The sequence below is a fragment of the Zootoca vivipara genome, chromosome 2, assembly GCF_963506605.1.
Source record: "Zootoca vivipara chromosome 2, rZooViv1.1, whole genome shotgun sequence".
Taxonomy (NCBI): domain Eukaryota; kingdom Metazoa; phylum Chordata; class Lepidosauria; order Squamata; family Lacertidae; genus Zootoca; species Zootoca vivipara.
In genome coordinates this window covers 91,881,743-91,906,921 of record NC_083277.1, presented here as the reverse complement: position 1 = coordinate 91,906,921, position 25,179 = coordinate 91,881,743, and the positions used below count along the sequence as shown (strand labels likewise).

Here is a 25,179-nt window from a genome sequence, read left to right as displayed (position 1 = left end):
GCCAATGGAGACTCAGTCAGAAGCTGGATAGCTCGGTTGGTTAGAGCCTGGTGCTGACAAAGTCAAGATTGCAGGTTTGATTCCCATAAGAGACAGCTGCATATTCTTGCATTGCAGGGATTAGATGATCCTCCGGGTCCCTTCCAACTCTATGATTCTATGAAATATCTATGACATACCTGGCAGAAGGCAACTTTATCCATTCTTTCTATGTAACAGTGGCTAGAGGTCACTATTTAGCAGTGGTAAAGGATCGGGCTTTTTCAACAGTGCCTCCCAAACTTTGAAACCTTTACTCAGAAGCGGATTAGATGGTTCCAACATTGTGCTCCCCAGGTGCTACTAGACTACAACTCCCATCATCCCTCGCTCTTGCCCATACTGGTTGAAGCTCATGGGAGCTTGAGTCCCTGCAACATCTGGAGGGCCAGAGGTTCATCACATCTACAGTAAGAGCTTCCTATTTGGCCAAGGATTTAAATTTCCTGGAGGCACTCAGTCTCATATATGCTTTTACTGTGATTTATAATTATTTGCTTTTGTTTACATGCCTTGCCTTCTTTAATTTTCGTGCAAACCACTTTGGGTTCTGTTGGAAAGTGGTATGAAACATTTAAATTTAAAAAGTAAAACAAAAAAAAACAATATAGGGTTGTCTTCAGTGTATTGAAATGAAGGAGCATGCCTAGGTTAAGCCCATTAATTTCAACAGGCCTACTCTGAGCAATAACTTAAGTTTGAGCACTTGGCCTATTTCTCTCAACCCCTTTGAGAGGATGTTTGAGCATGATGGTATATACATTAGAAGTTCTTACATAACTCTCCTGGGTCGCTTCCCCTGAGCCCAGAAGCATCAGGGAGCAAAGGATGGAGGAAAAGTGAAAAAGGTTGTGGATTTCTAGGGGATTTCTAAAACAATGCTTTTTATCAAAAAAAAAAAAGGAGGAATGTGGTGCAGCTCTGGAATGTGTCTGTAGAGCACTCTGTAGAGTGTCTGTAGAGACGCTATGAATGAAGAAGGAGCATCCCTCGACAGTCCTTTTCTATCAAGAATTGACTGGGGTTTGTGTGGAGTTGCTTACCAAGCTTGATGAACTGGGAACAGTTACAGCCACAGTGGAAGAAAGGAGAATCAGCATCTTACAGTACAGTGGTACCTCGGTTTACAAACACAATTGGTTCCGGAATCTGTACTTAACCTGAAGCGTACTTAACCTGAAGCAAACTTTCCCATTGAAAGTAATGGAAAGAGGATTAATCCGTTCCAGACGGTCCGTGGAGTACAGTGGTGCCTCGACTTACGAATTTAATCCGTTCCAAAGGCACCTTTGTAAGTCGAAAAATTCGTAAGTCAAAAATGCCATTGGAAATGCGATTTCCCATAGGAATACATTGAAAACGGAAAAATTCGTAAGTCGAAGCAACCCTATCTAAAAATTCGTAAGTCGAAAAATCTCTATCTAAAACCGCCACAGTTTTTTCCCGAATGTCGAGACATTCGTAAGCGCGCAGCCATTACCCCCATTCGTAAGTCGAAAAATTCAGTTGTCGAGTCGTTCGTAAGTCGAGGTACCACTGTACTTAAACTGAAGCGTACTTAACCTGAAGCAAAGTTCCCCATTGAAAGTAATGGAAAGTGGATTAATCCGTTCCAGACGGGTCCGCGGAGTACTTAAACTGAAAATGCTCAAACCGAGGCGTACTTAAACCGAGGTATGACTGTATATGTAAGAAGGGGGGGCACCTGCTGGTTTTGAAACAAGGCCTAATACTGAAAACACTCTTCTGCTGTTTCCTGAGGCCATCTCCTCTTCATTTGGGAAGAATAAACTGAAAGGTGAATAGCTTGGTGGATGTGGACAAATAAACTGCTTGAAGTCAACAATGACTAATCCCCATTAGTAGCAGTAACTTAACACTCTCTACTTTCCATCACCACGCAAATCCCCATTTCCTTCAAGTTCTGACAACCCTGAGAATCCTCAGCTGTTTACAACCTTTGCTCTGAGGCAGAGGTTGTTGCCTCAGTTGCCAATGCAGAAGTGATAAAAAGGTATAATCTCTGCCACCTCATCCTCACAGCATCTGAAGGATAAACAGCAGAATAGCTGGATTGGCCCTTTCAAATGTTAATCCGGCACAATAGAAAGATTTGAATCTTCAAATGGTCTTGGGATGGGAATAAAATTGACCTCCTGCCCAGTGAATATTGGAGTGACCTTGACTCAGGAAGGGAGTAAAGAGGAAGAAAAGAATATTTAAGAGGAATTCCACACTGCCACAAAAAACAAAAACAAAAACCCCACTGGGATTTGAATGGTAAAGCAAGTCCATGACCCAAAAGGTATGGTGGTGGCTATATCAATAGAGCTGAAGTACTTGTCTCACAACTGATATGTGAAAATCCAAGAAGCCCTCTGTCATAACTTGAAACTGATCACAGAGCGTCCCCTCTCAGGCAGTCAAAAGACACATATGTACTTGAATTAATGTGGAGATGAATTTATAGGACTGGGTGACAAAGGATGCGCATTCAGATGCACATATGATATAATGACTGGGGTGAGGTGGGAGAACATGAATATAAAATTATGTCTGAGCTTGATCAAAGATGCATTGAACTGTCAAGAGATACAAACAGAGCATTTCCCAGACTCTAACAAAGAAGGCTTCTGACAGTAGCAAGCAAGGTCTCCACACAGTAGGGTGGAATTATATGGTGTTTACTGCTAGATGTTACAGTGCAGAGGAGTGGAAATTCACCACAAGGAAATGGCTGGGCCATGCTTAATGATAAACTTCAGATTAGGCTGGTTTAGGAGAAAGGGCGCCATTTAGATAGAGCAGGGACTTCCCTCCACCTTCACCATGCTTCAGACCATGTACCGTAGGATCATAACTTCATGAATGTTTGTCAATGGTTTTCACCACTGATCTTCAACAGTGGAGTCAAGACTCACTGGTGGGCCACAACCTGAGAACTATCACCATGCAAATATATGGTAAAAGGTTAAGAAAAGGGTCCCGAGTCTGAAAAGTATGAAGAGACCTAGCTTTCCCAGTAGCGATGTATGGAAGTGAGAGCTGGACCATAAAGAAGGCTGATCGCCGAATAATTGATGCTTTTGAATTATGGTGCTGGAAGAGACTCTTGAGAGTCCCATGGACTGCAAGAAGATCAGACCTATCCATTTTTAAGGAAATCAGCCCTGAGTGCTTACTGGAAGGACAGATCGTGAAGCTGAGGCTCCAATACTTTGGCCACCTCATGAGAAGAGAAGACTCCCTCGAAAGGACCCTGATTGAGGACCCAAGGAGAAGGGGACGACAGAGGATGAGATGGTTGGACAGTGTTCTCAAAGCCACCAACATGAGCTTGACCAAACTGCGGGAGGCAGTGGAAGACAGGAGTGCCTGGCGTGCTCTGGTTCATGGGGTCACGAAAAGTTGGACATGACTAAATGACTAAACAACAACAACAAAGCCTACTCATTGGCTAGTTGGATGCTACCTCACTGATAACTGAAATGGAACACCTGCAATGTGTTGCTAGTTCTTCAGACTAGGAACCTAGACTTTGAAAGGAGATGAGCGAATACTGCACTGGGGGGGGGTGCAGAAAGCTGGGTGAAGACTGAGAGAAGTAAGGAGATCTGGCTGGCAAAGGGAGTGTGCTGAGAGATAAGAAAATGTTGGAAGCATTGTAATGGAAAGTTCTGCAATAGTCAAGAGTCCTTATATTCTTCTACCACAATGAGCACTTTAAGTATCTTCCATTTCTGGTCTAGAGAAGTTCTCACTCTTTTTTTTTTAAACTTGGATTATGTTTTTTGTTTGCATTTTTAAATTTTATATTAATAAAAAACCTTTAAAATATATGTATAGAAAAAAGAGCATTCAGCAGGGAAGGGAGTGCAGCTCTCAGGCACCAAGTCCAATCGCCAGTATCTCCAGGATAAAAGATTAGACAGTAGGTAATGCGAAAGGAGGTCTTGAATGGTTGTTACCAGTTAGAACAGATAACACTGGGTTAATTTAATAAATTGTGGTATGGGAGGTTTGTTAATTACCAAAACTGGAGCCGTGGGATTGGATTGAATATTTCCTCCTGGAAGAGTTTCTGCAGAATGAATAGAAGAGCCCATCCGCTCAAATTCTACAATGAGAGTCATAACTGTGTGTCGTCATCCCCCCCCCCCGTGTTTTAAAGAATAAACATACACATAAACAACAACAGCAGCAACCTGGGCTCCATAGACACCCCTTCCCACCCGGCTGGGAAAGAATTAATTTGAGGCATGGCTCAGCCCAGGGGAATCAGCCTTCAAACACATGACATAATAGCAGAGTGCCCTGATGCATGCACAGAATGAATTTCCCAATCACTAAGTAATTACAGCCTGCCCCATACATCTGGGTTAAGGGTCAGATCTTCCTTGTTAGAGGGTGCAACTGATAGGCAGGCTTGGCCTCTGGCACGTAGCCACCCACTGAGATCAGGTGAGAGTTGCAAGTGACCACCAAGAGGATTTTCCATCTAGCACATCCTGTCTCGCTTTTTCAAACACAATGTTTTCTACAAAAGTTTAGGGTCGGTAACAAAACCGATTATCCTTCATTGTCCGGCAGACCTTTGGTGGCATTTCTGTCCATTCCTGCTGCTCTCTTTCCCTGTCCTATTATATAATACAGATGCAATAAAATAAAATAACACTCTCTCCTGTGTCTGTTGGTATGTCCAAAAGATCCTACCTCGGCGCAGAGACTGAACTTGATGAGTTTTGGATCACACCCAAAAGCACCACGGTCCCATGAACTTTGCAATACTAAGGTCATCAGACAGTTCAAGACACACACAATTTAGATTTCGATTGCTCCTATTGCATCTAGGCACAAGGAATTAACTCCAGGGGAGGGTTTAATGTGGCCCACCTTCCCACCATTATCAGAATCTGGACATGTACGGTGTTGCCCTGACACAGGATAGCGTCTCCACCCCACTGGAATGTGGTCTGGAGTACAAAGTAATGGTAAACATCCTTCCTAGCCGAGAAATCTAATCTTTCAGTTCAGGACTCTACCTGCAGAGGAACTCTCAATATCTGAAACATTCCTTCCTCAAACAACTGGGGAGGGGGCAGGATAGGGAAGAGGAGGGAGGAGGTGGAAGCAGAAGACCAGGATCATTATGTAAGAGGGAGACTAAAGATGCTGAACAACAGTTATTAAAAATACCAGCCCTGTAGGGGGAAGGCAAGAGAAACACTCCCTCAGCAGGAAAGAAAAGCCCAGAGCAAAGGTTACTGAGGAGGTTGGAGGCAACCTTTGAATCGCAGCAGCAAACATTTCAGATGTATCATTTTTCATGCAATGAATGTACACACAGCACAGAGAGAGAGAGAAGGAAGAAGAAAGAGAGACGTAATCTCCTAAAACCTGAAGTGTGGCAACATTTCTCCCTCTCAAGTGAAAAACTGCGGGTAGATTTTTTTAAATAAAAAAACCCTCATTAATTGCGCCCAATAGCTGCAAAGAGAGCGAGTTACAAGGAAATCAATTTGGAGAGAGGGGATGGAAGGAGAAGGGAGAATAGTAATCTAATCTTCAGGAGCGGAGCGGCAGGAATCTATATGAATGTATGTATTTCAAACCTTGGAACAGTTTTAGAAAGGGGACTTTACAAACCAAGGAAAGCAACTCGTGTTTTATCAGCGCGTTTTGCCATATAATGACCTGGCAATCGAGTGTTATTATTTTTTATAAGTTGTTCTTTAAAAAAACCCAGAACAATTAACAAGCCATTGATTTCTGCAGATCTAAAGGCTGAGCGGGACGGAGCGGAGCTTTAGTTTTGGACACAGCCGAGTCGAGAGTTTGCAATCTACAACACAAGGCACCGAGGAGTTACCAAATAAGGAGAATAAAGGGGCGGCGTGGGGTGGGGAATAAACCTTTGTGCTGGCAGCAAAGCAAGAGTGCGATTCCTTTCCCCTGGTCCTGCCGCTCCCCTAATATTCCTATTTCGCCGCCGCCACCTTGTCCCCCCCCCCCGCAAATTCTTTCTTCCGCCCAACTCACCTCAATGGCCAGAGAGATCCTCGCACTGCCCGGCGCACGAAGTTGCAAAGCCCAAAGGCTGTGTGTGTGTGTCACACCGGTTAGCTATTCTCCTGCAGTCTCGCCCTCCTTCCACCGCCGAGCAAAGCTTGGCCAAAGCAAAAGCCAAGGGGCGGGCTAGCTGGCTGGCTGACCTCTCTCCGCTTCCGAAGCGCGCACTTACGCGCAAAAAATGCTTTTGATCTGCTCGCAGTTCCCGGGCTCGGAGGACTTTGTGGTGCCGGAGGGAGCGAGGGGTGTGTGTGCGCGCGCGTGTGCCTGGAAGCGCGCGCGCCTATGTGTGTGTTTGTGTGTGTGCGCGCAGCAAAAGTCTAGGGAACCCGAGAACTCAGGCTCGCAACCCCATCGCCGTCCGTGCCCCCCTTTCCCGATCTCGCATTCTTCTGTTTCCCAGGGGCACCGTCGACCCCGGTTGAAATTGACTAGTCTAGTCAGTTTTCAGAGGGCGCCTGGGAACTCTTCTGTAAAGTCACCGCCGACGCCGCCTCCTTTTCTCTGCCCCCCACCCGCCTCCTCCTTCTCCCGCCGCCCCGATCACTCTTTCTCTCCGCAGGAAATCCCTCCCAGACTCCTGTTCTTCCCTCCTGATTGGGAAAAAAAAAAGCGAGAAGGGGGGCGGCGGTGGCGGACGGCTAGGCTTGCTGGGCAGGGCCAGAGAGTTGCCTGCTGCCACTCGAAGGAAGGAGGGTGGGTCGATTTAGGGGTTAACCCGATGGGAGGGTGTGTTTGTGTGTGTTGTGAAGCGTGTTACCTGAGCCCTTGGCGCGGTTAGGAACATGTGCGCACAGGTAGGACAGGCTCCGTGTCTGGAGCGGAGGAGCTGCTGAGCGCCATCCCTTCTCCCCCCTCTGCCCCCCCCCGCCTCCTTTTTAAGTAAGAGCCTGCAGGGTTCACTGGAGTCTCAAGTGGATTTAATGAGAGTTACTTGGCAAGAAGAAGCGGCGCAACTGTTGCCAAACTATGTGGAAGAGGAACGGCAGAGAGGTCTGACTTACAGGTATCCATTAAGGGCGCCTCAGATTCCCATCCCCTCTCCCCCCACACCCTGCTAGCCTATGTCTGAGTATTGGTCTTTAAAGGGACTGCTATTATTTAGTCTTGATTTGCATGCCAGGTTTAATCTGGGTGTTCATTGATTGAGTGATATTGTTAAGCAGCGTGGCATAATGGTTAGAGTGTTGGACCTGGGAGAGCAGGGTTCGAATCCTCCCTCAGTCATGAAGCTCACTTGGGCCACCGTCTCTGAGCCTAACCTACCTCACAGGGTTGTTGTGGGGATGAAATGGGGAGAAGAACCATGCACACACCACCTCGAGCTCCTTGGAATAGAAATGTAATAAATAACCATTTGGTTGTTTTTATTAGGGCCTTATTGTTGATGTTCTTAAGCACCTTGTGTGGGGGAGGTGGAATAGTTTATATATTTAATAGATGCATCATGTTTGAAAGTGCAAACTAGTCATTTCCATGGGACGTATCTTCAAACTGTGGTATTATGTGTAATGGGAAATAGGTACAGAAAGGAAAATTCCTGGATGCCAAGTTTGGGACAAGTACTCTTTGGTGAAAGAACCCCAGCAAGGATTTAAAATCACAAATTACGCAGCAAAGTAAAGCATGGAAATACAGGTTGTTTGACTTTTAGAATATGCCCTTCCAAATTTTTTCCAAAGTTTCCTTCTTTCCCTGGCATAGAAAAAGACCACATTCAAGTTAAAAGTTTAAAAAGTCCCTAAAGGTCAGATTCATGTGCTTTTCCATACAGTATTCAGCTTCTCAGGTAGACTGGAGAAGAACAATAGTCTTGATTGCCTTCTTCTTCCCAAAGTGAGGGGAAGTGACATAGGCTAAGCCTGGCAGGACAGCTTACTCTGTGGTATTAACCTTTTTGTGTCTTAATTAGACTTAAGCATGTGGATTATATGAGGCTGGTTATCTCATAATTATCACCTGTGATAAGTAATTGGAACACATTATGAGGTGTGTGTGTGTTTGCTTGCATATACAAATGAATAAGGAGGATTGTTATTTCGTATTTTGGATAGTTGCTTCCTTCTCCTTTAAAGGCATTTCAGATGCAGCATTAAAAGTACCTTGAAGACCCTGGTTGTCATGCTCGTGTGTAGACTATCAAAATTATATGTTGGTGCAGTAGTTTAAATGCTGGGCTATGACTGGGAAGGAACAAGGTTGCTTAGACATGAAGCTCACTAGGTACCATTGAGCCTAACTTTCTTGTGAGGATAAAAAACGAGGATAAAAAACAAGACCCATCTTATGCTTCTCTTCCCTGTAGGCCACACCGGGTTCCATGAAGGACAAGCTGAACATAGACACAAGAAATAAATAACTTTTGAATAGTACGCTTTTATTTGCACATTGAGGAGGGTCAAGACCTGCTGGAGTGGTGTGGAAAGTGTGGTGGTTGGAGGGAAGAGCTCATCCTATACTGTCAAACTTTGGTTCCCAAACGCCTCCGTTATCATACGTTTCGGCTCCTGAACACCGAAAACCCGAAAGTAAAGGCTCTGGTTTTCAAATGTTTTTCAGAACCCAAAGGTCCGACGTGGCTTCTGCTTGAGTGCAAGAAGCTATTGCAACCAATAGGAAGCCGCGCCTCGGTTGTCGAATGTTTCAAAAGTTGAACGGTCTTCCAGAATGGATTACATTGGACAACCGAGTTTCTGACTGTACACTAAGAATGAACTCATTATCCTAATGTGGATCCTTCTGTAGCCCTATGCACATATGAGGAAAAGGAATCAGCAGGTAGGCTTGCAGGGGGTGTAGAAATACAAATAAATATTTTTTTGGGGGGGGTTGGAAATATTGGGGGATGGCAAAACTGCCCAGTGAGGACTGGGCATGTTCAGTGTGCACAGAACGCTGAACGACCGGGAAATGTACAATCAAGGGAGGGGATAATGGAACAATGAAGTAACTTAGAAAAGGTCATAGCTGCTCGGCTGAAACCGTCAGTTTGCGGAAGGCTTCTCATAGTTCTCTGTGTTCACAATGTGGCTCTGTCCCAGTATCTTTGACGTTACGTTGCCCCCTTGATCAAAGATTTCACCCCCTCAACCCTCTACAATAACAGGCTTATCTCCCTTTGGACTACTTGTGGGAATACATTTTTCTTTGACATTTCTAACAGATTAAATGCTTTCATTAAATGTAAATGTTCACTGCTTGCCTGATAGGGAAGGTGCAGCCATCACCATTTTTCCAAGTCGGAGTGTTTTTCTGCCTTTTCTGAGTGGCTTCTGGTTATCTGTAAAGGACTTACCTCATTCCAAGACCATGCAAGAGATTTGTTTGTTTGCAATAATCTTAACCCCATAGGAATTATTTGCACTGGAGGTGAGCAGGGTAGGGGTGGATATTAGAGAGTACCTTGTTAATGGCTTCGGTGACCACAACAAGTGCATTTCAAAGGCAGTGGTGGCGCATGAAGATGAATTACTTTTCCATATATGGAAGGGCTGCTGGTTTGGTCCACCCAATCCCTGCCCTGAGATCCTGTCCTGTCGTGTGGAGGCAGCACTCCACATTGCATGTGCAGAACCTCTGGCTGGCGAGGATACGCTGGGACGCCATGGGAGAGCAAATGCTTTGCATGCAAAATGGAGTTCCAGGTCCCAGTTCAGTCCCTGGCATCCCAGATAGGGCTGGGTATAGCTCCCACCTTAAACCCTGCAGAGCTGCTGCCAGTCAATGTAGATAAGGGATGGGGATCCTCTGCCCCCCCCCACAGGAATATAAGAAGCTGTCTTATAGCAAGTCAGATCATTGGTTCATTTAGCTCAGTGCTGTATACATTGGTTGGCAGTGGGTTTCCAGGATTACAGGCAAGGAATCGCTCTGGTGCTGGTGGTGGTTCAACTTGCATGCAGATCAGCTGCTCTACCACTGAGCTATCTTCTCCAGCTACAGTATGTCCTTTCTTTCTATCATCCCTGACCGTTGACTATAGTAGTTGGAGGCTGATGGGAGTTGGAGTGCCACAGGTTCTGCATTCTTGGTGTAGACAGTATTGAATAAATGGGCCAATGGTATCACTCCGTATACAGCAGCTTCCCATGTTCCTGGAGTCCATAATGCGCAGGGTGCAAACGTTTATTGCACACACGCCAAGTCGGTGTCAGCACATCTGCTTTGCATGCAGAAGGTCCCTGGTTGAATCCTCAGCATCTCCAGGTAGAGTTGGGGGAGATATCGGTCTGAAACTTGGAGACCTCTTCCAGTTGGCGTGTAGACAGTGCTGAGCTTGAAGGGTCAGTGGCCTGACTCCATAAAACGCAGCTCCCTTATACAGTATTTCAATGGAAATAAGCTACCTTGGTTTCTGTGTGGATTCGCTTCTGAATAGGCATGCATCTGTATGCAAGCAAGCCACTCTAATACAGTAAATGTGTGGATTGCACCAATAGTTGCTAAAAGGTGACTCTTAACAGACCCAGGTGGCGCTGTGGATAAACCACTGAGCCTAGGGCTTGCTGATCAGAAGGTCAGCGGTTCGAATCCCTGTGACGGGGTGAGCTCCCGTTGCTTGGTCCCAGCTCCTGCCAACCTAGCAGTTCGAAAGCACGTCAAAATGCAAGTAGATAAATAGGAACCGCTACAGCGGGAAGGTAAACGGCGTTTCCATGTGCTGCTCTGGTTTGCCAGAAGTGGCTTTGTCATGCTGTCCACATGACCTGGAAGCTATACGCCGGCTCCCTCGGCCAATAATGCGAGATGAGCGCGCAACCCCAGAGTCGGTCACGACTGGACCTAATGGTCAGGGGTCCCTTTACCTTAACAATAGTGTGTTGATTGAAGGTGTGCCCATTATCACTTTTAGCAGAACATTATAAGGCTCCGCCATCTACAAAATACAGAAATGTGGTCTATTTGGGTCAGTATTGTCAACCCTGATTGGTTACATCTCTCCAGGGTCTAATACTGAATTCTTCTCAGGCCATCTGGAAGGAGTAAGTGTTGAAAATGAGACTTCCAGGTGTTCCCCATCCCTCAGTTATAGCTTCTTCCTTTAAGTGTCTCAGAAGGTTTTTTTTGTTTTGTTTTGCAGATTATCAACAGCTAAATAAATGACACACGTGGCTGGATTTTATTTCGGAAGGACCAGTCATGAGACATGTCAACCCACCCCCTGACACACTTTCTACTGACTTCTATCATGGTGAGAAGCAAATCAGTCCCTATGACAGTGTGTTGAGAAATGGTGCTAAACTGGGGTTTATTGAGCAATCTGAATCATACAGGGGGAGGGGGGGAGGGCCGGGTGAGAGAGGAATATAAACGCTGCTTCTAAGACACACCCTATATTTTCCAGTTCTTAATAAAGAGATTATTATGCGGATTTGATTATAAATGGCAGCATTTTATGGCTGCTATTTTGAAGAGCCTGTATCTAATAAGTAGACATGCTTGGAAACATCACAAAGTTAAAGGTCTTGTTATTCATTATCTGACTTTGCCAGAGCTTGTGAAGTGCGCTGACATTTATAACGATTCTATGAATTTATGTGGCATCCTTTGTCCTTTTAAGGGTCTTAATTAAGCTTCTCAACTCCCCGAGGAGCTGATAAGCCCAGTTCGAAGAGAGGTGCTGAAACTTAATAAACCCAAAATCAAGGCCAGCCATATATTAAAATTGGGACATCTCAAATGGGACCTTGATAGCTGGCCTGGTTTTTTAAAGGAACATGGCTTGCAACTTGCAGTGTTCTGGTGTGAACTACGACACTTGAAATCAGGCCCAGTGTCAGCACACAGTGCCCTTAGGCAGCTGTCAGGGCCCACCTTGGAAGCTGCCATTTTAATTTTCCACAATGCCCCACAACCCTAAGTTGAGGGCATTGTGAGAAATTAAACGGATGGTTCCCAAACCTGGTGCTGATCAGAGTGCCGTTGTTGCTGCTACCACTGCCACAAAAACCTGCCAGGGTGTGCCAGTGTAGGAAAGCCCCTTAAAACCTAGAGCTGGTCCTAGTCAAAATTATAATCCTGAAATCAGTTGTATGCAGAATACTTCAATCATGAAGTATTCCAGGGCAGAATCTTTTAGCATCGTTGGGCACAGTGTGAGTCTGAAGACCATTTCTCACTGATGTTTACCCTCAAGCCAGACATTAGCCCAGCTGGGACGAAAACAAGAACAAATTGTGGGGGACGGGGGAGAGGCAGGGAGAGAAAGCTGCGAGGATGTATAGTTCGCAATCCCCCATACTCCTGCATTATCATTATGTGTCAATGTCATTTGCTGTGCGATGTGAACTTCTGCCCTTAGCGCCTGAGAATTAGGACACGTAGCACAAACACATTTAACATCGGGAACAGCAAGAGTTGTTGCTATACTCTTAGCTTGTATTCTTGGCATGTATTGTTAGCTTGGGGATTGTTGGTGTAATTTCCCCCACTCCCTACCTCTTTGTTTTAATTGTTGCGGTTTTAACAATACGTGCAGAGGATGAAATCCTTTCCTGAAAGCGTTAGTCATGTTCCGTGGAGCAGCGTGATTCCTGAACGGTGGCTCTGGGCCCTCAAATGGATTCTGGGGAAGTCATGGGTGGGTCAAGCGATTTCCAGCAGTGAGCAGCAGCAATTCAACACCGGTTAGAACAAAGGCAACAGTTCACCGGGTGACCCCCCTTAGTACAAAGGGTGGGAGATGCCAGTGAGAATTATTTTGTCACAAAACATGTGACAAACATGTGGTTGGGTTTAGTGTATTTACATGTTTCTGTAGAAGGATTCTCAAAAGATGCAACATGCCCAACCCAGCTCCAACACAGAGGGGCTCCAGCATGCAACCACTGTGTGTATAAATAGAACATATACATGCATGCAACATATTATATATAGGACCCAGGTGGCGCTGTGGTTAAACCACTGAGCCTAGGGCTTGCTGATCAGAAGGTCGGCGGTTCGAATCCCTGTGACGGGGTGAGCTCCCGTTGCTTGGTCTCAGCTCCTGCCAACCTAGCAGTTCGAAAGCACGTCAAAATGCAAGTAGATAAATAGGAACCGACCGCTACAGTGGGAAGGTAAACGGCGTTTCCATGTGCTGCTCTGGTTTGCCAGAAGCGGCTTTGTCATGCTGTCCACATGACCTGGAAGCTATACACCGGCTCCCTCGGCCAATAATGCGAGATGAGCGCGCAACCCCAGAGTCGGTCACGACTGGACCTAATGGTCAGGGGTCCCTTTACCTTTTAACATATTATATAGGGGTATGTGTCAGAAAGCTAGAACCGCTCTTGTGATTCTCTTGTTTGTCCAGCTCTGACGAATGGTATAAGAGTCCTTCTGTAACGGATTGACACGGTTTTGAAATATTTATTCCTACCTGGCTGGAAAAGAGTTAATCCACCTCCAGCCTGACTGACATAACATTCTGGTGGGGGCGGGATTGTTCCCAGTTTAAAAGGAGGCAGCAGTGGTTTTGTCAGTTGAGGAGAGGGAGAGGGAGTGGGTAGGTGTGAAGAAGAAAGTTGAGAGGCCAGGATAGTGGGGGTCTAGATGAGGTTCAGGAAGGCTCAATGTTAAATGTTTGACAGAGATTATCTAAAACCGAAACGTAGCTTATAAACACATGAAACATTAAAGAAACAATTATGTTCTAAGGTTAATAAAATTCTTCTCTTTTGTGCCAAGAAGTATCGTCATTATTTTTCCAGCAAGTTATCGGGACTCACAGAGGTGGTAACTCATTAGAGGACAAAACTTACCTCAGGAAAAGAGGTGAAAGTTTGTGTCTTAGAGTAACACTGAGGAGGCTTAGAAAGATAACCTGGGGTGTCAACACGTTGCCAGCGTGGAAAGGGCAAACTTTTGCAGTAGGGGGAATCAAGCCGAGAGAGACCCTTAACTGGTGGCAGGAGGTTATTCTATCAAACAGCCTAGAGGGGTTTTTTTGATACCAGGCCACATGAGCTGGAAGGAGAGTCTCTTTACTTATAAACCCACAAGAATAGGGTTTATTTGGAGGAGGCGGGAGAAGAGGGTGGGTGGCTTCACCTCTGGATTCCTGTGTCGCATTTTAGTAATAGAGAGGGGGACATTCGTCGCACCTTGCTCAGGTGATATTCTGTATATCCCAACAGACATGTGCAGTCACAGATATTTATGTGTAAATACCTCTGACTGCTCCTATGCACCTTCTCGATCATGAACACGGAAGAGCTCTGTGGGAAGAATTCTGGAGGGATGGAGATTTGGAGGCTAGAGGGACTTCCGGAAGCAGTGGCCTCACTTTGCCTAATGTTAGGGCCTGCTCCGAATATGTAGAGCGGCATCTTGGATTATGATCAAAACTTGCCCTTGCCTCCTTGCCCGTCCTCTGAGTGGCCATTTCACTGGGTCGAGTAGTGTGGCTACCTCAGGTGGCAGAGAAAGGGGGAGATAATTCCATCTGGCAAGCAGAACTGCTCGCTCTCATGGACCGATCACCATAGCGCAACATTGAATTCTGCTCAAGAATTCCTATAAACTGGTATCCAGTAAACAATAATTAAAAGATCATAAAATACAGAACAGATGATCAACAACAAATCAATTCAATTATCGAAAAACACTTGGCAGGACCAAAAACATTGTCGGCAAGCAGTAATTGTAGGTGCCTGTCTGATTTCAATAAGAACCGTGTTCTAAATAACTGGTGCCACTATGCTAAATAAAACCCGGTTCGCTGAGAAACTAAACAAATATGAAAATAAGTTTTGTCATTGGTATGAGCATGCACATGAAAGCTCATACCAATGACAAACTTAGTTGGTCTCTAAGGTGCTACTGGAATGATTTTTTTTTTTTAAAAAAATTGACTACGCCAGACCAACATGGCTACCTACCAAACTTTGGCCTTCCAGATGTTTTGGCCTACAACTCCCATGATCCCTAGCTAACAGGACCAGTGGTCAGGGAAGATGGGAATTGTAGTCCAAATCATCCGGAGGGCCAAAGTTTGGGGATGCCTGCTGTAACTAGAAATATGAAAATATTAACTCATGTGGCACAGTTGATCATGCGGTCAGGGATCTTGTGAGAGAAAGGTGGTAATGTGAAAAAGGACAGGGTGAGATTACACCCACAGGCTCCACTCTTGCTGCTTTTTCAGGACGTATTTTGTTGACAGATGGTGCACCTGCAGCTCCTATTTACAGGGAAGCCTCAATCTCAAAGATGATTAATATCCACAAATCTAGCTAATCACCTTTGAAACCGAGGTTCCTTTGTAAAGAGGATGTAATAGCTTAGCTCCTAGTTAAGCAACTGCACCCCCTCATGCAGTTTTCAGATATGACAACGTGATACTTCCGTCTCACCCTTATATTTCTGTAGGAGAAAACAGTCCAGTGCAGAGTGGGACCCTGTGAAGCTATAAAGTGAGATGATATCTTGATGAGCCACTTTTGCCATCTAGAGGTGAGTATCAGCACTGCCATTTTGGGATGCTTTTTTTGTGTTTGTGTGTGAGAAGAGCTGGGGAAAATGCACTGGGAGGCGCATTGCTTTGATGCAACGCCATCTAGCCTCCATGCAAACATAGCAGAAGAAATGCTCAATAAATAGCTTACGTTGTCTAATCTCCATGCAGATAAATAAGGATGAATGACCAATAGATAGGTTGTCTGGAAGTGGGTGGCCTCTGTCGGTCTCTGATGTACCTTCCCTCGAAATATGCCCGACAGTAGTTTGGGCTACCTTAGTAATTGCAGTTGTCCTCCATTGCCTTATCTGTGGTCATTTTGGGACCTCTGAGTCCCTTATTTTGCCCTGCAATCCCATTATTTTACTTGTTTAGATTTCCATCCCAATTGAAAATGATTTTTTAATAAAAAATAATAATCCAATCTGCCTAAGCACTCTCTGCTCTCCACTCCCTGCATGGTATCGCTGATCTCTGATTTATAGAGAACTGTGTTGCTCACTGTGTGAGTTAACCTCCGTCTTCCCACCCAAGGATCGAGTTGCCAACTTTTCTCCTCCTAGCTTTTCTCCACTGCCATTCAAAGTGCTGCCTGGCGCACAAAAACCAGAGTTTTCTTGCAATGTTCTCTTCCATGCCAGGAAAAGATTTATTATATATGACTTCTGTAAAAGGCAGTAGCAATGTAGTAGGATTTATTCTGTGACCAGTGGTAATAACAACATAAATTTGAAGCCACTGCCTAAACCAAAATGACAGAACATATCAGACCTATCCTTAACTTGAACTTGAGTTTGCTAGTTTACTCTCTCCTCCCAGTCCAGTTTTCTTTTCATGCTGTCATAGGCCTGAGTGCAGGCACTTTTTTGTGATTTGTAAGCCACTCTGGGAGGCTTTTCAGGCTGAAGAGCAGGATTTTTAAAATTGCTTCATTTACAAGAACCAGTAAAAAAGGAAAAAGGCAAGTTGGTAACCATACCCTTGATATGTTGGCAAAATTTTGACATGGTTCCTTCTCCTCTCCTGTTCCCTCAGTCCCTGTAATGAATGCTGCTGTGACACAGGGAGACATATCCTGCACCCTAGAAAGGGACGAGGAAGTATATTTCCACTGAAATAAAACACGCTTCCTTATGACTATAACCAGAAGCACCACTCAGCAAATTGACAGATTAAGGAAGCCGGCTATAAACGCTGATCCTTTTCCCAGCCCTGCTCTGCAAACTTCTCGGTTTAAGATAACACAAGAGGACTGGAAATGAATGAAAAACGAGGAGCAAGGCTGCAGAGATAAGGGAGAGTGAGAGGGATTCACCCAGAGAGTGATCTAGCTTCACTGACCTTAATGAAGAACCCATAATTCATATGTGTGTTTGTGTGCACGTGTCTAATTACAAACCAAAATTTTACACTACAAACCTCAGTGAGCAGATAGTATATGCAGAGAACCTTTTTTCTTGTGTTATTACATTCATTCATTCATTCATTCATTCATTCATTCATACATACATGCTGCCCTTCATCTGAAGATCAGGATGGTTTGCAATATTAAAACACAAAGCACATACCATAATAATAATAATAATAATAATAATAATAATAATAATAATAATAATTTATTTATACCCCGCCTACCTGGCTGGGTTTCCCCAGCCACTCTGGGTGGCTTACAACAGAAAAATGAAATAAAATAATCTATTAAACATTAAAAGCCTCCCTAAACAGGGCTGCCTTCAGATGTCTTCTAAAAATCTGGTAGCTGTTTTTTTCTTTGACATCTGATGGGAGGACGTTCCACAGGGCGGGCGCCACCACCGAGTAGGCCCTCTGCCTGGTTCCCTGCAACTTGGTTTCTCGCCACGAGGGAACCGCCAGAAGGCCCTCAGCGCTGGACCTCAGTGTCCGGGCAGAACGATGGGGGTGGAGACGCTCCTTCAGGTATACTGGACCAAGGCCATAATAACAATAACAAACCAAACCAATACTTCTTCACAGAAAACATTAAAGTAAAAATAATTTATGCTAGTTCTAGGCATATAAGTTCAGCAAGCAGATTGCTAAAATTGCCAAATTCCCACATACACCCAATATTCCCTATGACAGGAACCCATTTAGGAAACTGGTTGTATCCATTTCAAAACACCCCTGTTTAAAATTTCTAAATGTACTAGCAAAACAAGTTGCTCCTCTAAAAGCCGTAAAATGGCATCTATGTAAAGTTTGGGGAAACTAAAAGCCACTGGTCTTATTTAGAGGAGGAACAGAAGACAATCCTTAAGCGTGAGTATTCTATAGGTTGTTTTCCAAATTGCTATGTCCCTAAACACCAGAATATGTCTGAGTAAGGAACTATGTATCCTTGCATTGTCTGGAAACTACAGCAGGGCTGGCTTCCACCCAAACAAGGGGGCTCAATACCATATCAATATCATCCATACTGAATGAACTTGGAAAAGTTATCACCAGTTTGTTGCCATCTTGGCCGCAGAGTAAAAACATTTCCCAAAAGTACTTTATTTTATGACAACACAATTGTACACTTGTAAAACCTCCCAAAACCCAATGCAAACATGCTCATTTATAGGGTGGGCAAAAAGAGAGCAGGGGCTCTTGCGAGCTTCAAAATTTATCTGAAATTTAGTCTTCCATACTACTGTCCTCTTTTGCATCTGACCATCTTTCTCATTTGCCAAATAAAAGGTAAAGGTAAAGGGACCCCTGACCATTAGGTCCCATCACGGATGACTCGGGTTGCGGCGCTCAGCTCGCTTTACTGGCTCATCTCGCTTTACTGGCTCATCTCGCTTTACTGTACATCTTCCAGGTCATGTGGCCAGCATGACTAAACCACTTCTGGCAAACCAGAGCAATGCACATTTACCTTCCCGCTGGAGTGGTACCTATTTATCTACTTGCACTTTGACGTGCTTTCGAACTGCTAGGTTGGCAGGAGCTGGGACACTGGACAGAGCAACAGGAGCTCACTCCGTCGCGGGGCTTCGATCCGCTGACCTCCTGATCGGCAAGCCCTAGGCTCTGTGGTTTAGACCACAGCGCCACCCGCGTCCACATAGAAGAGGCTAATTCATATAAATCAATAGGTGGAACTTTAAATAGCATTGAGTTAAATATGATCACCTGCTAATTGCTTCAGATCAAACTGCAGTTGCAGGGGAAAGGGTGACTCAAAAGTTGGCAGCCCTACTACAGACTAGCAGCTGCTTGATGTTGCTGTATTGGAAAGTTGATTCCATTCCCACAGGAATGTCACAAGGGTTCACTTCCAAATAATGCTATTTTTTTTAAAAAATCTACCAGGTTTTTAGCACTGATTGTTGTGAACGTAAGTGTAAAAATGTGCAGGAAATGTCTGGGGAAATCCAATGGGGGTGGTGTAAAGTTGACAACTCTTTTTTTGCAACAGGTCTGCTTATTTTTCCGTAACCAACAATTATCTGATTATTACATCATAAAAAGGTAATACAGAACAGGAAGAACTTAAACAGGCAACTTTTGAAGCAGCCCCTTTTAACAGCCGTTTGTTGATCTGCATCAATTAGCAGCTGAAAATGTTTAGCTCCTTGCTATGAAAAGCTTCAGGTGCTGATTTCTAAATTTCGAAACTGTGTTAACAGGACAGGCGTAGGTGAGTCCAGCTTTATTCCCCCTAAGTCTGTCGGCAAACCAAGGGAGAAAGTGGGAAGGGTTTCCACTTCCCTGTATATCTCTTTGCCAGTAGCCTATATATATAAAGTAAAGGATGGTTACGGTAACTCCAGTCAAAGGTGACTATGGGGTACAGCGCTCAACTCGCTTTCAGGCCGAGGGAGCTGCTGTTTGTCCACGGACAGCTTTCTGGGTCATGTGGCCAGCATGACTAAACCGTTTCTGGTGCAATGGAACAAAGTGAAGGAAGCGAGAGTGCACGGAAACGCTGTTGACCAGGCATCCTCAAACTGCGGCGCTCCAGGTGTTTTGGCCTACAATTCCCATGATCCCTAGCTAACAGGACCAGTGGTCAGGGAAGATGGGAATTGTAGTCCAAAACATCTGGAAGGCCGAAGTTTGGGGGTGCCTGCTGTTGACCTTCCCGCCGGAGCAGTACCTATTTATCTACTTGCACTGGCGTGCTTTTAAACTGCTAGGTTGGCAGGAGCTGGGACAGAGCAACGGGAGTTCACCCCATCGCGGGGATTCGAACCACTGACCTTCTGATCGGCAAGTCCAAGAGGCTCAGTGATTTAGACCACGGCACCACCCGCATCCCTCGTAGCCTAGATAATGCTTCTTGGAACGCAGAACTTCAGAGTGCTCAAAGCACTTCACATAAATGACCTTGTAATCCTTACAACAGCCTTATATGGTAAGAGGAGATTGCACAGGCTGAGAAACTGTTGGTGGCCTAAGGCCAGCTAGTGAGCTCATGGTCGAGGTGTGATTCAAACTGGGGACATAGGTCAGTCTCTTTGCCATTATGCTACACCAACACCCCATAGTCGCCCTTGACTGGACTTAACCGTCCAGCGGTCTCTTACCTTTTTACACCAGCTCTATATTGTATAATATAAGACAAATATGTACTTCTGTTCAGCTTGGATAGCTTATACGGGTCCATAGATTTTAGCACAGATTTTAGGTCTCTCCAGTACATGGTTATATTTTATTCCGATGACTCAGAATAAACTAAAAGGCAACAAAACCAAACCCACTTGCTGTGTAATTTTATACATGTTTGCTCAGAAGGAAGTTTCACAGCACTGAGTGGGGCTTACACCCAGTAACTTTGGAAAACCGAGAATATTGACATTTGAACACTACAGGGCACAATCCAGCACAGCTAAACCCATAAAAATTATTGTGCTCTTGCACAGTTTCTGCTCATTTCAACCAGGCTTCAGTAGGAGAATTGGGTTGTGATCCACACTTTTGCGAAAGTAGATAGAAATCTTGTATGTCACGTTCAGAAATGGGTGAGCGTTACAGGGGACAAGAAGGACCCAGGAAGCTGCCTTGTACTCAGTCCCACCAATGGTCCATCTGGCTCAATGTTGTCTATACTGACTGTCAAGATTTCAGACAGGGAGTCTCTCCCAGCCCTGCTTGGTGATGCTGGGCATTGAACTTTGGACCTTCTACACGCAAAGCCAATACTCTACCCGCCGAGCCATGGCCCTTTCCTTAAGCTTTCAAAGACAGTCATTCCACCCCTGCTTCTGCATGACATTTCCATGCATCTTCTAATGGGTGTGTGTAGCCACTTGTAAAGAGCCACAAGGAACACAAAATAGACAAAGTGATACCCTATGTCACGTTAATTTTGGTAGTATCAGAACAGACACTTCAAGCACAATTTAGAAAGATGGAAAACCTGATGACGAGGCAACGATTCGAGACACAGAGAACATTTCCTCTGGAAGAACTGTGTTGCATAATATTCTCTTCTTAATAATCATATAAAAGAAACCCCACCCCGATTGTAATCTTTTTTGTGTGTGTTGTTGTTTTTTTAAAAAACAATTGCTCTGGAAGCTAAGAAGCTCTGTTCTAGATATGCTAAGGCTTTCTAATTTTAAAACCTCATGCTGTAATTTTTTATGTTTTAACTTTCATAGGTCATGTTGTGTGATTTCAGCCTTGTTCTTATCCCCTGCTGTAAATTGTAAAGGCCTTTAGCTATACACAATAAATTGATTGAATATGTGTGTGTGCATGTTTATATCTTTAGCAGATCATACTTCTGCATAATTTGCATGGGTAGCTTATCTGCTACCTAGATGCTGAGTGTCGAGATAGCTGATTCTATACACAAGAGACATCAGCTCAGTTAGCCACCCCCAACTTGGCACCTTTCCGATGTTTTGGACTCCAGCTTCCATCAGCCCCTGTCAGGTTGTGGAAGGCTGAGATAGAGAGAATGGACAGCAAGTTCCCCCCTTGGGTTCTGGTGGTAACTTTGCTTGAATACAGGTACTGTATGCAGATGTGCATGTCATAGCAGGCCTGTAGAAGGCAGGAAACAGCTGCTTCCTTTCACACTTACTTATTCAGATTAACCAAATGGAAGGGTAGCAATAACTCCATAGAGCATGATGAAGCTACTCCTGGGGAAAAAAATAGCTTTACAAATTGCTTCCGCTGACTTATCACATCACAAAAGAGGATTTCCATCCATCTTTGGGGGATATGGCTTCTCTGGCTGTCCTGACACCTGGTAAAGAACAGAAAACTTGCAGAAAGCATTTTCATAAATCTACCAATTTGTCTGTAATAATTTGGATTAAAAAACAACAACAACAGAGTTTAAATCGCTATTAGGGGTTGTAGGGACAAGATTGGTGGAGGGGGTAGAGAAATGAGAGCATTGTGGATATACAGGGGGAGAAAAGAGCCTGGAGGCCTGAGGGAAAGATACAAACAGAGGTCTTCCCTCCCTGACTCAAACCCCTTCCAAACCAGTGGTCTAAACCACTGAGCCTCTTGGGCTTACCAATCAGAAGGTTGGCGGTTTGAATCCGTGCGACGGTGGTGAGCTTCCATTGCTCTGTCCCAGCTCCTGCCAACCTAGCAGTTTGAAAGCAAACCAGTGCAAGTAGATAAATAGGTACCGCTCCGGCGGGAAGGTCAACGGCGTTTCCATGCACTCTGGCTTCTGTCATGGTGTTCTGTTGTGCCAGAAGCGGTTTAGTCATGCTGACCACGTGACCCGGAAAGCTGTCTGTGGACAAACACCAGCTCCCTTGGTCTGAAAGAGAGACACAACCCCATAGTCGCCTTTGACTGGACTTAACCATCCAGGTCATTACTGGTTGCTAGTTCTTGCATCCACTAATGTGAGGGCTAGAAATATGGTTGTGTTAAAAAAGAAAATAATTACTAGGATCATGCATATGTTGCCACCTCCTGTTACATAACCAGGTTCGGTGCTGTGCAATTTGACAGCATCTGTGCAGACTGCTGCACGCTGCATTCTAATATTTGTTTTTCCAATACAGATGTGGTGGCCAGCCAGGCAAAGAGGAATCCCGCTGAATGAGTGGAAAGCTATCCACTGCTGAAAGTACGCATGCTGGGAGCCAGATGTCTCTAATTCTCAGAGCATGCCGCATATACCAGAACTTCACTGCTCCATAAAACATTATTAGATGCCATTTGTATGTCTCGGAACTTCAAAGTTATTGCACTGAATAGAAGAGACTCTGTATCTCCCTACAGTATTTGGCTTCTTAAGGATTTATCTAGCTACCTGAGGAGTGCCATTGTCTACTGTTTATCATCCTCACCGCTCAGCTATCACAGACTAAAGAAAACAGGCAGAAATTTGCAGGACCCAAGGGGAAACTTTTAAAAGAATTGCTAAGTTATTCAGGAATTCACAAAGCTGATTGTTTCTTCAATTAGTTTCCCTTCCGTCGTCTCCCACCAAACGGTGTTTTAGCCTTACAACAACCCTCTGAGGTGGTTACAGGTAGATAGCCGTGTTGGTCTGACGCAGTCAAAACAAAATAAAAAAAATCCTTCCAGTAGCACATTGGAGACCAACTAAGTTTGTCATAGGTATGAGCTTTCGTGTGCATGCTATCTATGCATGCTATATGGGTTGGACATGCTATCCATTCACACATGAGAAACTAAAGGCTTGGCATGCCTTGCAGCATCTGTTCTGTAAACACTTGGACTTGCCGGGTGTTTTTAAAAAGTGTTTTAAAGCCATCAAACAATATGACGTTGGGCATCCGAGACATTTAAGCAGCAGAGGAACAGGCAGTGGCTGTGCTACGTTGCAGCCTCCGTTCCGGTCCTGCCATTGGACAGAGTGACCTGTCCCACCTCAAGTAGTAGATCTGGAGTCACCATCAAGAGGAGGCAGCTCCCAATTAGTAGATAGTGCAGGGCCCTTTAAGAAGGTGCAAGAAGAAGACGTGCAAAAGTAGATCCTACCCTAGCGGTCCCTTCACCCAACCTCCTTCTCTCTCTGCCTGCTGCAAGATGCTCTGGGAGTACAGTAAACTTTGCTGCTGCAAGCAGGAACTGTGCAGAAAGGCTGAAGGACTGTGTGATCACTGAGCTGGTCAGCTCCAATGGCTACACGCACCCTGCGCTACTCTGCGATGCAACTTCAGCCTTTGATTTCCGACTGTTAATGAGAAAGCCTCACTGTTCAGCACCCTGCTTCTCAGTGGTTGGTCAACTTAATTCTTGTCTCTGTGAGGCAGGTGTGGGGAACCTTAGGCTCTCCAGATGTTGTGACGCGACAGCCCTCCATCATCTCTCGTCATTGGCTGTGCTTGCTGGGGTTGATGTAAGAGTCAGCAGAGATCCCGAGCAGCAGAAACTACAGAGCAGTCATTCCCAAACTGTTCTGGGTCACCATCCCTGGTGCCCTTGGAATAGCGGTTTGCGCAACCCACTAAGGAAGAGAACAGCACACCCGAAATTCAAAACAGTAACAATAAATTGCATGCTGGTTCAAAATCCCATTAAAACCATTTCGTTTAATTATTTCAACAAAATTGATGAAGCTGATCCAGCTTTTCAAAGTCTGATAGCCATTTACACCTCCTGTGTCCCCACCCACCCAGTGGGCAGTACTGCCCACTTGGGAACCACTGCTATAGGCAAGATTCTCAACTCCTTCCCTTGCTTTAATGACCGAGCAGAAAACTCCATTCGGGAAATGTCTACGGAAGGCTTCTTACACCAGTGGCGTTCCCGCCCTCCCAGAGACAGCAAGATCCTCTTTGTAACTTTCCAGCATGCAGTTGTCCAAGCAGCAAATAACTTGCCTGCTGGAAGGAACCCTGAACCTTTTCCCACCGTTGCCTGAAATGTTTGTGGAAGATTTCCATCTGCAAAGTTTGATCAGGGAAAATGATGGCACAGGCGGCCAACATGGTGCTGTTGAGAGTCCCAGCTCCCATGTTCCCTGACCATTAGCTGTGTTGGCTCATGGGACTTGGGTGTCCTAGAACCTCTGGGATGGTGACAAGTTTCCCAGCCCTGCTCTAAGAAGTGGGTCCCCCCCACCAAGGCAACTGCCTTTCAAGACACCGGTCTTGAAACACCTGCATTGGCTCCCAGTACGTTTCCGAGCACAATTCAAAGTGTTGGTGCTGACCTTTAAAGCCCTAAACGGCCTCGGTCCAGTATACCTGAAGGAGCATCTCCACCTCCATCGCTCTGCCCGGACACTGAGCTCCAGCGCCATGGGTCTTCTGGCGGTTCCCTCACTGTGAGAAGCCAAGTTACAGGGAGCCAGGCAGAGGGCCTTCTCGGTAGTGGCACCCGCCCTGTGGAGCGCCCTCCCACCAGATGTCAAAAAGAAAAATAACTACCAGACTTTTAGAGGACACCTGAAGGCAGCCCTGTTTAGGGAAGCTTTTAATCTTTAAGAAATTAGTCGAAACAAAATAAAAAAATTCCTTCCAGCAGCACCTTAGAGACCAACTAAGTTTGTCATAGGTATGAGCTTTCATGTGCATGCACACACCATTCGCACACACTTATCTAAAAATGCATGAATATGGTACATGGGCAGCTGAAGTATGTATCAGATGTATCTGAAGAAGTGTGCATGCACACGAAAGCTCATACCTATGACAAACTTAGTTGGCCTCTAAGGTGCTGCGGGAAGG

At 45.1% G+C, this 25,179-nt stretch overlaps 1 protein-coding gene and 1 long non-coding RNA gene across 9 annotated transcripts in view; one reads left to right on the top strand and one right to left on the bottom strand.

Moving 5' to 3' along the window:
* The window catches only part of CASKIN2 (CASK interacting protein 2), a 103,149-nt gene extending 96,555 nt beyond the window's left edge, over nucleotides 1-6,594 (bottom strand). For 2 of the 5 annotated variants that reach the window (XM_035104452.2, XM_060271847.1), the window contains exon 1: nucleotides 6,079-6,593. The gene's annotated coding sequence lies outside the window, so the exon portion shown is untranslated. Of the gene's footprint in view, nucleotides 1-6,078 lie in introns of all 5 variants that reach the window. The other 3 variants (XM_035104455.2, XM_035104454.2, XM_035104453.2) reach the window with 2 other exon arrangements.
* Nucleotides 6,595-6,621: 27 nt separating this feature from the next.
* LOC118079831 (uncharacterized) lies at nucleotides 6,622-24,883 on the top strand. 4 transcript variants are annotated; one of them, XR_009557195.1, is made up of 5 exons: nucleotides 6,622-7,114; nucleotides 8,414-8,886; nucleotides 11,189-11,299; nucleotides 15,460-15,543; nucleotides 16,583-21,247. It is a non-coding gene; the product is annotated as an uncharacterized LOC118079831 (long non-coding RNA). The 4 variants fall into 4 exon arrangements; XR_004691899.2 differs by lacking the exon at nucleotides 16,583-21,247 and adding an exon at nucleotides 22,540-24,883 and having other exon boundaries at nucleotides 6,622-8,886; XR_009557196.1 differs by lacking the exon at nucleotides 8,414-8,886.
* The last annotated feature ends 296 nt before the right edge of the window (nucleotides 24,884-25,179 follow it).